The sequence below is a fragment of the Tyto alba genome, unplaced genomic scaffold (genome assembly GCF_018691265.1).
Source record: "Tyto alba isolate M040663 unplaced genomic scaffold, T.alba_DEE_v4.0 Super-Scaffold_22, whole genome shotgun sequence".
Classification (NCBI taxonomy): Eukaryota; Metazoa; Chordata; class Aves; order Strigiformes; family Tytonidae; genus Tyto; species Tyto alba.
Window position 1 is genome coordinate 2,271,921 of NW_024881296.1, and position 18,099 is coordinate 2,290,019.

Consider the following 18,099-nt stretch of genomic DNA (forward strand, 5'->3'; position numbering starts at 1 on the left):
AAACATGACTCCAGCGGATGAGAATTCAGAGCTAACATCAGGGGAGCTGCCAACAACGCTGACAGTAAAACTTAGTTCTGGTATATTTTAACTCCAATCATTTGAATTTCTTCAATGTCCATGAATAAAAAGTGAAGTGTACGGCAGAGAGCAGACTAAGAAAGAGCATCAGCGTGGTAGACAAGGTATAGTCGCAGCCAGAAAAGGGCCTTTTCCGAGCTAATGAACTGTACTTTCCACTCTGAACTCCTTAACTATCCCATGCTCATTTCAGGTCCTCAACTGAAAGCACACTGAAGTAAAAAATATCATTGCTGATTTAGGACAATCAGCCTTACCTGCAGGACAATGTGCTTTGGAGGTCTATACCATAAGGCTTTGAAAGTCCTCTTGAAGACTTCAAGGAATAAAATCTGTGCAGCAAGACTTTACTTGAGCAGCAGCCCTGATTTCCACCCTGTAAAACATTTCACAGCTTGTCTCATTATAGCATTTGTAAAAACACTGTCTGAGAGCAGTGGTGCATAAATGAATTATTTAAGTTTTGCAGCAAATCACCCTGATCTTGTGTGCAGCTTCTTAATGCACTCTAAGTGAGCCCTAGGAGGCAAATCATAGCAGACAAGGGGTGTAATGTAAACCAAGTTTTATTAGCCACGAAAAGCCACACTACAACATTTATTAAGTATCAAAGACAGTGCATTTAAATAAGTTTGATTTGGTAAATTATAGCCAACATTGCATCTATCTTCCTAGTTCCAAAGGCGCTTTTTTAAAAAAAAACCAACAACATCAAAACCAAAAATAGCTGTTTATTTTCTTGTCAGTTCTGATAATATATCAGGTCCTCTCTATTTTGCAAATAGTAATTTTCAACAAATTACCATATGCCACAAACAGTCTGCAGCTCTCTAGCCTTAATACTTTGCAGAAAAGCAAAAGTGCATTAGTATGTTATCATCCACTCCTTATCAGCACAAGCTCCGTGGTCCCTGCTGCCCTTAGCAGCCTGGGAAACACACACCACCCACAGCTCCCTGCTTTGCCCTCAATAAACAGGCCCGAACACCCTGCTAATATTTTCCTATTTTAGGCAGCTGCCTCTCGTACTGCCAACACAGAGCAGACCTTCAAAACCAAAGCTATTTCTGCCAGAGCTCCATTTTCAATATGGTACGAAATTTAAAAGGCAGCTTAGCAAAGCCTTCTTCCATACTTCTGCCCTTTTCTTACCTCATTAATTGAATCTCAGGAAAAACCTAAGCACTGCCTCACATGACATACGTTTATGACACAAATCATCTTTTATCTTTGACCAAGGAGATGAGTCCAAGTCCAGACAGACAATAACAATAAAAAGAAATTAAATATACCAAAGTACTCAATGGGCAGACACGCACTGATAAAAATTTAATGCTCTGATAGCGCAATTTGGGTATTTGTAAAATGCAGCTGGTTTTCCTTTGTGTGAGCACCTCCCTTACTCTTTCCAGCTTTGGTCTGCTATTAAAAAAAAAAATAAATAAAAAAATTGGTAACTTCTTCATGTACCCTGAATGCTGAAGGAAGAAGTAGTGCTTAAAACTATCCCTCCAAAGCCACATAGGCTTGTAGCAATGATGTCAAAATCCCCCATCCTTCCCATCACAGGAGAGAGCACAGTTGGTGCGTCAGGAGTGCATCAGGACTCCATTGTGTGGGATACGACGGTGGTATTAAAAAAAAAAAAAAACAAAACAACAAAAAAGCCAAACCAACAACAACCAAAAAAAAAAAAAAAAAACAAAAACCCAAACAAAACAACAACAAAAAACAAAAACAATCAAAAATACAAAACAAAAAACAAAACAAAACAAAAACCCAAAACAAAACAAAAACCAACACACTCACCCCCCCAAAAAAAAGACCCAAACAAGTCACCAGAACAAGGAAAGATTTGTCTCTGCCACTCTAAAAAGTTATAGAAGCTTAGTACTACCACTCACTCTCCAGACTACTGAATCGTGGTTCCCCTTTTCAGAAATCACTTGTTTTATTTTCTTCTACATTACTGAGAAAGCAGACAGCTGAAGTCTGGTGCCTGAGGAATACAGGAAAAACTAGCAGTGTTAGGCATGGGGTCCCAGTTAGCCCAGAATCACGTGCTGACTCTCACTGAATTTTCTAGACAGCGGGACATGGAGCCTCCTCTAGGTGAGCAGAAATACGTTTGTGTAACTAGAAGGCTCTTCCCTCCCATTGGTTTAGTTGAGCAACTCTCACTGAGTAAGCTCGGAGCTCCAGAGCTGACTCCTACTTGCCATCCCAGCTCTTTCTGCCCTCACCAGGGTTTAGCAGCAGAAACAACCATGATGGTTCTTTCAATAAATGTGCCAGAATTTAGCCTGAAATTCTACAACGTTTTTTTTTTTCCTTTTCCTTCTCCCTTCCTTCTCTTACTAGAAGAATCCATTACATTACTTTCATTTTTTTTTGTGAAGGCCTTTCTATGAGTGGATGCATAAACAGGATGATCAGATTGATACTTTTAAACCGAAAAAAGCAATAATCTTTTTTCTAACTGGTAACTTCCTACCATTTTTCTCCTTAGGCATTTACATTTTTCAAAGCAAAAGAGAAAAACTCTTTATACTTTTTAATTGATTTGCCTTTTTTTCCACCTTGCCTTAAAAAAAAAAAAATTACCCAGTTGTGAAACAAGGTAACACTTTTTGCAGAAAATATCAACTATTTATATGTGATTTTGAATTTATTACATCTGGAAATGGGTCCACTAGACAAAGTTTTATTAAAATTACACAGTACACAGTAAAAGTAGCAGATAAGTAGGCCTTCTCCGCAGCAGGACACAACAGATGTTTCAGAGGAATGGGCGAGTTTCACTTACAGTCCAGATGTGTAATATATACAGAGAGAGCAATGGGAACCCAAAGGAAAAATGATGCCACTTATAGCCGTCCATGAAGAGATTATTTTCCTACAGAAAGGAGCAATCAAACAGTTGTCCAACTACTTAAAACAAGAGATGTTCATCTTTCAGCCATTCAGATTTGAAGAGGTGCTGCTGAAACTGGCCTGGGAATCCAACAGCTTTACAGGGCATATTGGCCAGAGCAGAATTTGCTTTCCACTATAAAACAAGCTATTGCTTTCCATACCTCAGCACCACCAGAAAAAGTAAACCAAACGAGCCACACCACTGCTGATGCATGGAGACAACATATAACTACAGAAAATGCCATTTTCCCCATCTGGGTTTTCTATTCCTTTGCAGTTTTATTCTTACTCCCTATATCAAGAACTATTCCTATCAAATAAAAACAAGGGGTACAATATTTAATGCTGAAATATTTAATATTTCAAAGTTCAGAAAAGTTCATTACTAAAGGAAAGTATAAACAAAGAGATGATAAAACGGTCATCATAAAACATGGTAATACTCCCTCCAATGGCATAACTTGCTGTTGTAATTAACTAGTAATACATTCCTCCCATGCTTCACAGTGAGTTTTATTGCCTTAATATATAACTGCAGCTCTTTAGCAGAATCAGCATAACTCAATCATAATTTTCCTTTTCCACCTAGTATGACCAAGATTCGTTTCTACACAGAAGTATTTTTAGTTCCCATTTTACAAATCCACCCCGCTTTGATCAGTTATCAAGAGACTATCCAAATTATACCACCATGTTCAAGACTTAACTGCTGTGTCATTTATTGTGCATGCTTCCCGATAGACAGCCTTGATAGTGCATTGAGTCAATAGATATATTTAATTTTGATAGTTAAGTCTGTGTTATGTCTTCTCAGCGACTATTAGACTGCACCAAAGCTATGTTTTATACGCAATTTTACAAGCCTCTCCCTTTCTCCACTGTTGTTGTTTGTAGAAAATCTGATAACTGGTATTGATTGACAGTTTTTCTAAGTGAGCATGAGTAATCACGTCAGATTGAGTTACACTTTCTAAATGTTCCTAAAAATATCCTATTATCCTGATTATTGATCAAAGGAACGTGTTTGGTTTATAAATTTAAGTTTCTGTAACAGAGACTGTTTCAGGAGAGCCCACCATCAGCAACTTCACGGCCCTTGGTTAAGGTTGTTTTGAATATTCATATTATGTTTTTTTCCCTGAAAGAAAATACATGTTACTTAACTCTTTAGGCAAATTTAATTTCTTGAAGTGCAAGTCAGTTCCCGGTGAAATTCTTCTTAGGGAGAAAGGAAAGTCAGGTCTGGAAAGCTAAACTGCTTCAAGTCATGTTCCTAGTGATTTTAGTAGCCTTAGTTTTCCAGTGCTCAGCTGGAAGACATCTCAGAAGGCCAGTAAATAGTCACTCCAGTAAGTTTTTGAAAACCATCTCCTTTAACATGTTTTCCACTAAACTCCTAAAACTCAGAGCAGCAAAATTAACTAGTCACAAGTGAAAATTACGGGGGAACATCCTGCAAACTTGCTTAATTTTACCAGAAATAACGCTGGGTAAGTGTTGGTAAGATCTGGACTTAGCCTCAAAACTGGCTGCATTTTATAAATACCCAAGCCTCAAAATGCATAACTATTGGGGATGCTGGCCTTCCATTGGACTACTGAGGAACTTAATCTCTTCGAGTTATCCCAAATGAAATCAGTTTGACCCTGTACATACACAGTGATCCTTTTTGGTGTGGTCTTACACACATGCCAAAGTCAGAATTTTAGCTGTCTGCTGTTTCTGCAAGCACAGGAAATACTCACAGCAACCATAAAGCTTTCCATTTTAAAACACTGCTTTCAGACAATTACAATCACTTGGAAAGAAATTCTTCAAATTGGGAGTTTTGTTTTAAATTCAGATTTGGGGGAGCTGGTGTTTTGATTTGGGGGTTTGTTGGTTTTATTTGTATCCAGAAGAATGTTGAGGTGGAAGCTGGGAAGTATGTGAACTGGCTGGATGACCACACCAAGTAAAAATTCATAAGAACTGGGGCTATACACATCTCAAAATAAATGCACAGCTCTCCACATTACTTTGTTTTTCTCATGCTTAAAAATACTCTTCCAACCACTTAACTGTTTCATGCTTTGAAATAAAAGCTTGAAATTTGTCAGCAGCTGCTCTGGCATCAGATAAATGCCTTTTGGTACTTCATAAAAAGTTACCTAAAGTTGGTCAACTTATAAGCCTTTAGGGAAAAATAATAAAATCGGTTCACACTTAATCAGAAAATATTTCTTTGACTTCAGCAGCTAAATTCTCTCCTGGCTGCATCTGCAGTGGGTTGGCTTCTGTCTGAAGCTGCAGAGACAAAGCAGGGCTTTCCTTAAAATTTCTTCTTCAGGTGCCAGGCAGGGAAGTGAGAAAAGGAAAACGTCTCCTGCGATCTCAAGGGTCATCTCCTCACCATTCCCATCATACCAGCTACATACACTTCAACTTCTTCGCCACTGAACAAGAGTCCCATAAATAACAGTCACTTTCGCTATGTAATCCTGATTTATTCTCAGAGAGTCTATGTTGTACCCTGAATCCAGCCAGTATGGAAGAAATATTATGACTCTAAGAGAGGATCACAGAGCAGACATGCTAGAAAAGCTAAATTACCTTTGCCATATTGGCAAAGGTACCATATTTGATAAAATTTTTGACATCTAGCTTTAGAAATACTTTAAGACAGTGTAAAATGGCTATGTAACTGTGTAGTTGCACATCTTTAAGAACATTCATCAAACTTCATTCAGACAGCACAATTTTAGTTTTTTTTTTTTTTAATCATTGCCCCATATTCAGCTTTCCATTTCAAAAGTTCTCACTAGCTAAACTCTGCTCTTATTTCAGCATTTAAAATTTCCACTGACTTTGGGGGAAGAAGACTTATGTCAGTGATGCATATTCTCAAAAACCCACCGCCAATACAGTGAACGGCTGTAGTGCTAGAAATATTACAAATGGAATATTTTACTAACGTTGGTAGTGCCAATACAATCTGCTTCAGCTTATATTGCCATGCCATAAATATATTGTTGGATAATGAGAACTGCCTGGTATAGGAAATGCCATTAAACAGGCTATTTTTGTCACTCAGTTTGCCCAAAGTAAACAAGAGGATGCTCAGCCCAGCTTAGAGCTTCATGAATCACTGTGCTAATTTAAAAAAAATCTGTGAAAAACTGGTACTACAGATATTTCTGAATGTACAAGTCCTCAAATTAATATTTTGAAATATTTATGTTTATTTAAATTCATATTTTAAAGTATTTAAATAAATTTAATAGTAAATACTAAAATGCTAACATTTTATTATATTTCATTTAGAAAAGTCTATTATTAACATAGGAATACACTCTGAAAGGTCCAAAGATAGACTAATAAGGCCATCCTTCTCCAATTTATATCCATCAATGTTTGAGCAACTGTATAGAAAAAAACTTTTCATAATGCATGCAACACAATTTATATATCAGTAGTTGGATGGATTAACACATATCAGAAAGTGTTAAGGTATAAATACTTGCAGGCTTATTCACGTCCCTAAAAACTTAAGGATAAGGCTCTAGTTCTTTTGCAAAGCAAAAAAATGAAACCTTTCTATTAAAAAAAAACCCCAACAACTTGTCGATGAGTTAACCACATTTCAGAAAAATCTCATCTAATAATGCCAAGTCCTTTTACAGAAACAGTATTTGGAGGCATTAGTAAGTATTTCAGGAAAGAATTTCATGAACGGCCTTAATAAAAATGAAAGAGAGCAACACACTTCCCCAATTATACAACTCTTACTGTTCTAATTCTGTCCTCTCTTTAAGTAGTGAGGTTTTTTTCCTCACCTTTTTTATAAAGGTAGTATTTCAAAGAGTAATTGGGATAAGTATTGGGCTGTTTTACCTCCTATTTTACAATACTGCACAGTGACTTGTCTACGTGTGCAGTCACCCGCAGGTTTAAGTCTTACTGGAATGTCAGCCCAATGTGTAAAACCTGCTGCCCCCATCCCCTCCCCTGTGTGTTCCCTGACCTTTTTGAGCCACACTGAAAATACAAGGATGACGGACTATGGCTAATAATTTGGGATTTTTTTAAACCTACAAGGAGAGGATGTGCAGGAAGGCTGCAGTTAGTTTTTAGAGTCTGGTTTATTACATTTTTGTGAAGCTTAGTTCATTAATACGATTCTTCCTAGGAAAGTTCTTCAAGTAACTTGTTCACAGTGCTGCGAGGAAGGAAAGGAGAGATGGAGAGAAGATTAAAAATGAAAATGCTTAAGAACTATCACAGAAAATTATTGTCAAATAGACGTGAAAAAATTCTCTTGGCAATTTTCATAAGGGTTTCAGTGTAACTTTTTATATATCTAACAATATTATTCTTATTCAAAGAAAAGGGAAAGGGGATTTTCTTTTACATGTATTTTTTCTAGTAATACATTATTTGGCAATAATTCTTCCGTTGTTGCTCTAAATATATTGATGCTTCTATATTCCACATGCTAATGGTGACTAAATTACAGGTGCAAACCCCCCAAAATTATTACTTTTTTGGTGTGACTTCACCTGGAATGAAGACAAAGCTGTCTTTGGACCAAGAAGAAAGTGTGACCTCATGATTTCCTGGTGTTGGGAACTGCTAGCCAGCCTTGACTGTCAGCCACACCTATGCCAACTCATGCAATTCAAATTAAGCAAATTGAATTATTCCAGATATACATCACTATAACTAAAAGGAGAAGATGGCCTTTCAATGGCTTTTACAGGCTTCATTGGAACATGGATTTGTCATGTTTACAGGAATCTGACGTTTTTATGGCTAAAGAATAGGAATAACGAGGAACAAAAGGTATATAAGGGCAGTCAGAGTCATATTTATGCTTCAAATATGTAGGGGTTTATCTTTTTCTTCTTTTTTCCTTTTCAAATCCTTAACCTCACACTACATGCAGAATTAAAACAGCACAAGCCCCATTATAATCATGGTATTCATGTTCTAGGCTAGCAGGAAAATGGTGAAAAATCCAAATATGCCTTGAAAAATCCCCTAAAATTGTCCAAGATGTGAAACCCACAAGACATAGGCCACAGATGCATGCTGGCAATTTAAATTACTCTCAGGAAAACAGCGCTAATAGATCCTGGGCATACAAATATATTTTCATTAGTTAGATTGCAAAAGATCAAGGTTGATAAAAGTCATCTCATTTTCTCCTTAAAGAAACTTCAAGTTTCTTCACGAAAAATTAACTTCAGATTTAACATTCACTGGAAAGCAGACTTCTAAAGGTATGAAGGACAGATCAGAATGAGTGATTTAGTGTCACACACTACAAGTCTGTAACCTCTGTGACTCTTTTAAAGAAGAGGAAGAAAACCAATTTTTGCCAGGAGTGATAACTCCCCAAATTATGTGTCTGGTAGCCCCTGCTTGTAATTAGACTGGAACCCAGGCAAGAATTGTCATGCAAAAGTGACAAAGCAAAACTGAAAACTCTCACACACACTCTTTTAGAAGAAAAGTTTCTCAATTAAATTTACCCCCTGTAGATTAAACTCAACACTTGGAGAAGTTTCAGCCTGTGTCTTAACCAGAAGTATTTTCAACCTTCATTTGCCTTGCTTGCCATTTGCGAGAGAAGGATCTATCCTTACAAGTAGAAACAGACTATGAGACAGGTCACGCTTACAATTAGCTTGCTAAGAATAAATGGCTTGTCGAGAAGACCCGCACAATATACTAAAGTTCTTTGGATGGAGTTGAATTCCATCCCTAGCAAGATTACTTTCCGTTTTGAGCACCGGAGCCATATTAAATACAATTAGCTTCACTGTAACTCAGTGGAACTTGTTATGACCCATTATCACTGAGGCCAGGGTCCTGGCTGGAATCAAAGAACAACGGGGGATTTATATGGTTATGGAGACCATCTATAATTACATTAGACAGGATTTAAAAACCCACACATGTTTTAAAGAACATAAATCTCCAGGTTTTAAGGCATAAGTCGTCTTTTCTATTAGAAGTTGGGAAGAAAGTTTCATTCTGAGTAGGTTATTCCACAGTGGTGGTAGGGAGAAAGGCTCTTCACCATCTCTAACCATGGAACACTGCCTCATCGAACCAACCGTGATCTTACAGGCCACCTCTGCAGGCTCTAAATAGAAATGGACCTCTCCAAACAGCAATACATTCCCCACACTGGGCTGAGTTGCCCAGCAGAGGTACTTCTTTCTCCTACTGATACACGATGGACTCTAGATAATGAGGTTTTACCTCACCTAGAAGCAGGCAAGCCAAATCCCACCACTGTGTACTTTTTGCCTTCCTAAACCTGAAGCATCTGATGTTTAACACTGCTGCCTCAACCACTGTACTTACACATTGGGGCAATTTCTCTCTTATCTCAACCTGACTTACACAACTTCAGGGGTTCAAGCAGCTCTCTTTTTAGACAACTAATAAAAATTAATGATCACAGCAATAATTTTAATCAGTGTTAATATTGCAAACATATAAAATTTACCTTCTTAGTTTGAAGCTGAAGCTAGACAAATTAAAAACCAAACAAGGCATGACTTCTAAATGATCAGGACAAATCAAAATTTCTGAAGGTTGTAGCAGGTCCTCAAATATTGCATTCCTATTGCTGCTAGCTGCCATTCTTCAGACTGAAACCTCAGCTCAGTGCAAGTCATTGGGCGTTTCAAATTAATTATTGGCTGAGACTCTTACACCCGGTGTTAGGCAGTAGGACAAACTAGATGATGATAATGGCCTCACAATCTCCAAGATACCAGTTCTCCAAAAGCACGAAGAGGTCAAAATTGCTATCCCTGCTTCTTGCTCCCACTTACAGAATTTCACCCTGAAAGGATGTATGTGTGAGCAGAAGATGGGTCAAAAGGGAGAGGAGAAAGAAGGTAAGAAAAGGGGGCCACATACCCAGCCAACCCTTTAGTGTGCTGTGCAACGGGCAGATGCACACTCAGAGAACTGCAGGGATGCCAAAAGGAAGGAGAGAGACTCCACAGGGTCTCTCGAGTAAATCCATGCCTGAGTTTCACCACAGCAACTGTAGGGAGAGCATGGCCTAATTCTTTCCACAGTCAATATGTGCACAGGTGTGCTAAAGTGAGAGATTTCTGCTGCACAACACCAGTGACACAACCATAAAGAAAAAAAAGGAGAGGAAAAATCAATAATAGCTGGACATTCATTTAAACAAATGCATCGTCCCATAAACAGTGCAGCAGCTTTCAAATGTAAACAAGAAAAGGTGAACTTTGTTCACATTACATCTCCAGCTGTTTTGTGTTTCAAGACTGTGCGCCACAGCTGGGCTGATGAGCTCTGAATCCTGGGAAAAGGGGAAATATTTAACCTAACTTAAACAGAAAGAAGCAAGCCTCAATGGTGAGAGATAACAGGTGGGAGTCGTGCTCTGCTGCTGTGCCTGGAGGGTAAAATCTGGCATGCAGAGGTAGCTTCAGAACAAAAGTCGTCACAGCTGCTGTTTGCTGTTCTCCTCAAGTCCTTCCCTATTTATTCAGCATCACTGACAGCACCCTAGCAACATTACTTTAAGTCACCGTCAACTGTTATAAAATTAACTCATGGTCCTGAAGCTAGGGCAAGATGTGGGTGACATCTGCACGTCTGTGCTTCTGTATGTCTGTGTAGACAATACACAGCTAAAATGTGAGTGTAAGCTTCCCCCCCAGCCCGGCCCACTAAAATACTGGGATAGCTGCAGTGAAACAGGAGTTAGTTTTTTCCAGTCCCCAAACCTAAACCCCATTCCCAGAATGCGTAAGAAGCTTAAGAGCAATCCCCATCCATATTTGCAGAACAATAGTATTAACATGAATCATCTTCATTTGTCTTAGCACGGGGGAATATCTGATGTAGACCCTCTGCCTCTTGGTTCTGTTGCTGCTTTCTCTCTGGCTTGCTTTAATGTCAGGCTTTTAAGACTCCAGTGGTTCTCTGGGTCTTCAGCCTCTCAGGCACTAAAGTCAAATCCAGGATCAGCAGACTTGCAATGTGTGTTCAAGCTGGGCGCTCAGGTCCTCCCTCGTACAGGTAGATCAGACCCCACCTCCCATATCATCAGATCACTACACGTAACATGCAAAGCTTTAATCCACTACCATTTTATTATGTTTGCTGTTATGGATTTGCAACTACCAAATGGACTATGACAACTACCTGAAAAATATGTTTAAACCAGAACAGCCTCAAACTAGCACTGAACTTGTTACTGTGTGCCCTCTCTTTTCTAATTTTCACCATTGATAAAAAACCCTGGTAAATCTCAGACACAATCTCTTGACTGAGAAAGAAAACACAATAGTCCAAATCCAGCCTCCTTGCAAGCCACCGGCAAGAATCCAAGCAGTTTAAAAAAAGAAAACAACGTGGGCAGCAATGTGTGGGCTCTTTTTAGTATGCAACATTCAGCAGGATTTATCTCTTTTCCTGGGGTCCTCTCAGGCCCACCAATATGGATGCCAATGCCAGTTATTTAGACACGAAGAGACACATACAAGTAAGAAAATTAGTAAGATGGCAGCTGGAGTGGTGTATTAGAATTGCCTAGTATGTCATTTCCATTGAACAGCAGTTTCAGAAGACTCACATCAGTACATATACAAATCACATCCTAAGGAGAGGGCTTTCAAAATCAGACCTGCAGGCGTACTTCCGTACACTGGCACTATTAGAAACTGTGTAAGAGGATGAAATTATAGCCTGGACCAGAATTTAGCGCAAAATTCCTCTCATCCTGACCCTTACAGGGGCCACAAGCAGCAGCCAACTACACAGATACCCTCCAGCAGAAAGAACTAGATTTTTAAGAACACAAGCGCTAAGAGAGCAAGGCACTAAAAGACCTTCAAAAACTTGTCCCAGTACCTTTAGGTTGACCCAGACCAGCCAGAGCAACGGGAGGTGAACCCACAGACACACTCACTCCCAAATGTTCCTGAGCATAAACAGTGGGAACCTGACTGCCCCTTTTTCTCTGCAAGCAGGAGAGCAGTCAGGATCTCGCATGCAGCCATTACTCCTCCAGTCATATGGGAAAAGAGCAGTGCCTGCAGAACGCGGGCACTCCTTAATCTCCTTCATAAAGGTCTTCCCCTCAGAAACGCTGCTCAAGCTGCTGCTGAAAACCCCAGCTGGGATATGAGCTTTACTGGACAAGATATTCATTGTTCAATTTATGGCTTGACTGTACTTATAGAAATGTATTTCACTTCAGCATCAGATGAGCTGGATGAAGGGAAGCAAGGGAGGAGTTCATCAGAGGGTTGGTTTCTTGATTTGATTTGCTTTCTGAATCACTGAAATGAAGATGTTTGTCTAGCTCAGTGATGGGTAAACATCGTTGCTTTTCCCTACATGTCATTTTTTCACTGGTAGGATTTGCAAATTCTAACAGTTGCATTTCTGAAGGAGATACACAGGCACACACAGATGCAGAGACAAGAAAAAGGGAGGAAAGTCTTCTACCTGCCAGGAGCCAAAATATGTTCAGAGTTGCATCATGTAAGTCTGCAGTAAGCCACACATCACCAATTAGAGCATGCTAGTGAAAACAAACACAGAATTCAATTTCATTCAGAGAAATAAAACAAATAAAAAGAATCTATAGTCTGAAATTCCAGGAGCAGAAGAAAACCTATGGTTATGTTCACTGTAACTGATCTTGGTGACAGAGCTGTTTTGTAGGAGAGACATATTGCAAGCACCTACTGATAATGCAGGACAACACAGCAGTTTGATCAGCATGTGTTTTATTTCACTGCTGAGTGCAAGGACTGTCATGAAACTGGGTGAGGGAGGATCTGCCTGGATGATGGACATCTCTAATGAGGCTTGGTCACTCTGTGTGAAATAGTCAACCTTGTCAACCTACAACATGCTGCCAGGGCACAATCTCATGTGTTATCATTCAGCTTATAATGCAGCTACACTTCCATACACGTGCTTGTGAGCATGTTTTAAAAGCAAAACAGGATTTACCATAGAGATGTAAAGAAGTTACCATAAAGAAGTTACTTCTGAGGCTTTCTAAAGTATGTTCAAAGTAACCAGTCCCCCATATAACGTGAAATCAAAGAGTGAAGACCTGCCAGAAAGGATATTAAGACTCTCTTGATTGTGAAGGCTCATAAAATAAATGTGTTGGTTGTTATGGGTTAAAGTGTGTACCAAAAAGATGAAGGAACACCTAGCATCTGGAGTCTATATGGTAGTCTCTAAAATTTCTAATAGATCTGTGTCAAAAAAAGATCTACTGGGATTAATAGGCTAAAACGAAAACACATCTCTTCAAGATGAACAGAAAAACATTTAGCCAGAAGTAACACAATCCCCAGGATTTATGTACTTCCAAAAGTCAGAAGGCTGTCATTCCTCTATGCATTTCATCAGTTTCTGACCTTAGGATTTATCTAAAGGTGAACAATACTCTAACTTTCATTTCATTGCAAAATCTGGGTTATGGGAAATTATCAAAAATCAATGCGCTGTTTGCTTTACTCGGTACTCATGATCTCTGCAAGAACTAGCTATGTCAGCGTTTAAATGCAAAATCTCTATGCTTTCCCTAGATAATTTAGGAAGGGACCAGTATTAGTAGTTCAGTAGGTGAAGTTTTCCAAACTGATCTAAAACGTCCTTAAAGATTTCAACTATGTCTTTTGAAAGCACCAAGGTATTAGCAGAAATTAGCTTCCATGACAAAACTTGCAAATGGCTCCCCATCTTCCTCATGCTTTTGAAGGAAAATAAAATATTTAGTGTTTCATGGTTGGCAGCATCACCAAACACAGCTTCATAGCTGTTGCAAATCACCAATAAATAAATTCCCTGCACATTCAGTTATTTCGCTTTATCAGTACTGGGGACCCGACTGTCTTTCACACTTCAGCCTGTTCACACAACTCTGATAGGATAGCAGGATCTGTAAGGGAGGCATAAAAATCCTTTAGGGCCTAATTTATATACCTTGGACCACATCTGTGCAAAAGGGCCTTTTTAATACAAGCTAGAGTCAGTATCTCCATGCTCATTTCACATGGATCTGCCCATATAAATGCAAGGCAATGATATGATGAAGGCTCTCCAAATACTTCAGTTAGTAGCCAGTGAGTAACCTCTGTTAAAAGACATTGTCAGATTTGGGCATTGTTCTTCCATATTTCTATAGAGAGGCCCAGGAAATGTTCACTACCTCCTCCTCCTTACTGCTCAAAAAGTGTAGGAGAGTCTTTTCCCATGCTTGGTGCTACCCCAAGAAGCACCTACCAAAACCTAGAGCTGAAAAACCAGCAGCAAACCAAGTAAAGCTCTCCCAAGCTAGGTGTAAACCTGTCCTGCCCAGAAAATTTCCACATACCAAAGACAAGGACAGCAGCCTCCCCGAAGGACACCAGGGGAAAGGCACCTTCCCTGTACGATGGAGAGACGCCAGGGAGCAGATAAGCAGAGTTCGGGCAAACCTGGTCCTCGAGGAAGCTCATCAAAGAGGGGCTTCAAACAAGGCAAAAGGAGGTGGGTGCAGAGAACTGGGGTAGACACACCGCTGCCTTCCATTAACATCTCCAGGCTTGTGCTGACCAGGGGTTTCATTAGAAGGTGAACTACACCTGGCTCCTGGTGAATTCTGAACACCAGGTCCACTTTCTGTGAGGTTGTTGCTTCTTTCTCAAGCAACTTTTACTTATTGCAACCAAGGATTTTTCACTTCCTTCCCTCAAGATTGCCCCCCACAGCAATTTATTTAAACATTGGGCAGGAACTCTGGCTGTACATGTTCCGGACAAGAACTGTGGCACTGCAAATTTTATTTTTATTTTTAATAACTATATATTGTATTTAATTACCAGCTTGTAATTTCTTTTTACTAGGTTTCTCTTAAAAATTCATTAGCAATCATGAAGTGTAACAATATTTCTGTCCTTCCATCTACTATAAAGACAGTATCTGCCAGAAACTGTATGTAATGACTGTAGTGCTGTTTAAACCATTTACCAAATGAGTTCCTCCTACTTTCAAAATAGCTCAAAGGCAACTATGAGTGCAATTAATTGGTCCCCTATGATACTGGTACACACATACTGATAAAACTCCACGAGGATAATTTCAGCAGGAATGACTGAATGGCTCAGAATTTCAAGTACTTTGCATCTTTTCACAGAGCTCTTTTAATTCTGAAAATTGTATTTCTTCTCTCTCACTCAGATGCTGTTTCTTCCCCTATTCTCTCTTCTTGTGATATAACTTCTGTAAAATAACTGCTTACTTCCAAAGATGGATCTACTCACAACGCAAAATGCTAGAAACCTCCTTCTATTCCTTTTCTTTTCAAGTCCATCCCAAATGTGCCAATGAGACACAGAAACAGCACATCCGGAGGACATGCTGTAAAGACAGTATCTGCTATAAAGACAATTCCACAGCAGTTCAGATAGTCCATTTAACCCCATCTTGACAACTTCACTACAATTAGTTTCTGAGTGAGGGGAGAAAGTGAGGATGAACTTTTGGCATCATAAACACATCTTCTATTGCAGTGGCATGCTCTGGTAGAAGTGTCTGCAATACTGAAGGTGGATCTGGAATTTTTTTAGCTAGAGAACAAGCTGAATAGACTGAACAGACCATAGACTGCCCTCCATCTACAGCATTAGTGTTAAGGGTATCTTAGGGAGTGGAGGATACAGTTTCAAGTACACAAGCACTATTAAAATTCTTTTCCTCTTGGACGTGCCTTTTGCTAGTTCATCCCCTTCTATTTACACCTGGCATCTTGTTCCTAGTAAATGCCTTATGTCTCAGGGCATATGAGTCGTTAGACTTTGAGACCCCAGATTCTTAAGAGGATACAAAGCTTGATAAAACAGTTCACTCCGCTCTTTTGTTAGTAAAAGAAACAGCCGATTCCCTCATTATTTAAAAAAAAAAAAAATCCACCCAAAAATCACCCCAGCAAACAGAGTCAAGGGCACTTGAAAATAAACATTTTAGGACATCCTGAGAAATTCTGATTTCTCCCTTTCTGAAAACAACTCTCCATGTCCACAGTTTCTAAAGATCAGAGGATGGACTTACACGTCTAACCAAGTCACCTATGCTACTCTTAACTCAGTAACTGCTCCCTTGAAATTTCTGAAATATGGTGATATTGTTACTGAGATTTAACAATGATAATGAAAACAAGGCTGCCATTTTGTATTTGGACTGATCGGGAAGGGGCCTGCATTATACATACAGCTGCTTATACCCGCTATAAAGGATAATTTTGCTGTATTAACTCCATAAATTTGATAGAGCCAGCAAGGCTTCCACTGCATAATAGCTTAATTTTTCATTCTAATAATAACTGGCTGCCAGTTGAAATGAATGGGAGCAAAAACAAACATTTCTGTTCCATGACATGATCCATGACAGATGTACAGTTTAGGAGGCCCTAGGGCAGGGTATTCCAAGCCTCTCCTCCCTTCACCCAATGGCGGTAAAAGCATTAACACCAAGAAAAAAGACTGAACTGTAAAGGAACTCCTAGGAAAATGACCCAGCTATCCTTTACTTAATCCACAATTGGCAACACGCCTGATTTAAGACTATGCTAAGCATCCAGGATTTTCTAAAGTGCTTGCAGACGGTGTGTAGAGTATAACATATGCCTGTAAACTACAGAGTATGAAACATCCCTCTCTCAATCACACACAAAGGTTTAGTGGGGCTTTTTGCTTTGACTTCTACTTACTTTATTTATGTTGAGAAAAACCCTTTCCCTTGGTATATACAGAGAGGATTAATAACTTGATTATTGCAGTTTATTATTGGTATCAGTTTCCTGTAATGCAACGCAAAAAAAAAGTCCACATGCTTGAAGCTTGACAAATTTCAGTGAAAACAGGACTGCATCGTTTAGTGCCAACAAGGCTTTATGTGAGTATTGATTTATCTGCTAAATGAAAATGAATAGCCACCATATCTACTGCATTGTTTTGCTGCCTCTGCAAGACAGAGCACCTTCTTAAAGAAACCCTAAGTAGTTTTAAAAGGTGAGATGACAATGCTATCTTTGCTATCTTTGAGTGGGAAAAATCCACTTTAAGAGACAGGTATTTGTATTACTTTTGAACAAATGCTGTCAGGGGCAGGAGTGGGCTTTGTGCACATTTAGCATAGATTTTTAGTGTGGGTTTTTTGTTTGTTTAAGTGAAAACATTAGTAATCTTTCTGAGAAAAGTGTAAAAGCAAGAATTCATGCATAAGCCAGGAAAGTATCTGATTTCTGTGTGTGTGAGGATAGGACGGTGATGAGATGCATGAGGGTGGGGGATTCTCCTCACTGTTTAGCATTTGCGGCCTGTCAATGGGTCATTCCTTTGTATTTTGTTAGAATGCAAAATTCCCCAATGACTTCAAATAAAATGGCCATTATAGGTCAATAATTATGGTAGTGTCTGAGAGGCTATCTAATTTGATATAAACGAAAACACAGTATTGTCAAAACCCTGAGAGCTCAACAAAAGATGGTAAGAGAACTAGAAATCACCCTATTAAAGACATACTCAGGATCAAAAACTGCACATGATGAATGAAAACAGAATGATAAACAGCAGTATGGCCTTCTGGAGCTGTCGTTTGCCAAACATAAGTTGTTGCAACACAGACCAGAAAGGGCGATCCATGGCTGCCTAATGCAAATCTTGAGTTGTTACTCATCATCTGGAAGCATCTGGGTTCTTCCAAGGGATCTGAAGTCCCAATGTGCCAGCCATCTGTACCAAGTTTCCTGCTTGCATTGAAACCCAAGCAGAAGAAGAAAAGCTAACTACTGCCCAAACATCAGAGATCTCTTCTTGGTAGGCATGGATGAGCTCAACATGGCACATGTAGAAAGGTCTCCAGACTACAAAAATGCTCCTCTTACTGAAAACCTTAGATCCTCATTTGTCACAAGTACTGTGGGGAACAACCTGTTCCTAACCACGAACTGATGGACACTTCTGAACAGAGCTGAAGGTGGGTGGACCATGTTAAGATTTGATCAACCAGTGAAAAGCACGAAAGTGAACCGAAATACACAGTGATAAACAAGAA

At 39.2% G+C, this 18,099-nt stretch overlaps 1 long non-coding RNA gene across 5 annotated transcripts in view; it reads right to left on the reverse strand.

The window, feature by feature from the left end:
- The window catches only part of LOC116961693, a 283,521-nt gene that overhangs the window by 94,171 nt on the left and 171,251 nt on the right, over positions 1-18,099 (reverse strand). For all 5 annotated transcript variants that reach the window (XR_004407097.2, XR_004407095.2, XR_004407093.2 and 2 more), the window contains one exon: positions 339-457. This is a non-coding gene — a long non-coding RNA (uncharacterized LOC116961693). The remainder of the gene's footprint in view (positions 1-338; positions 458-18,099) is intronic.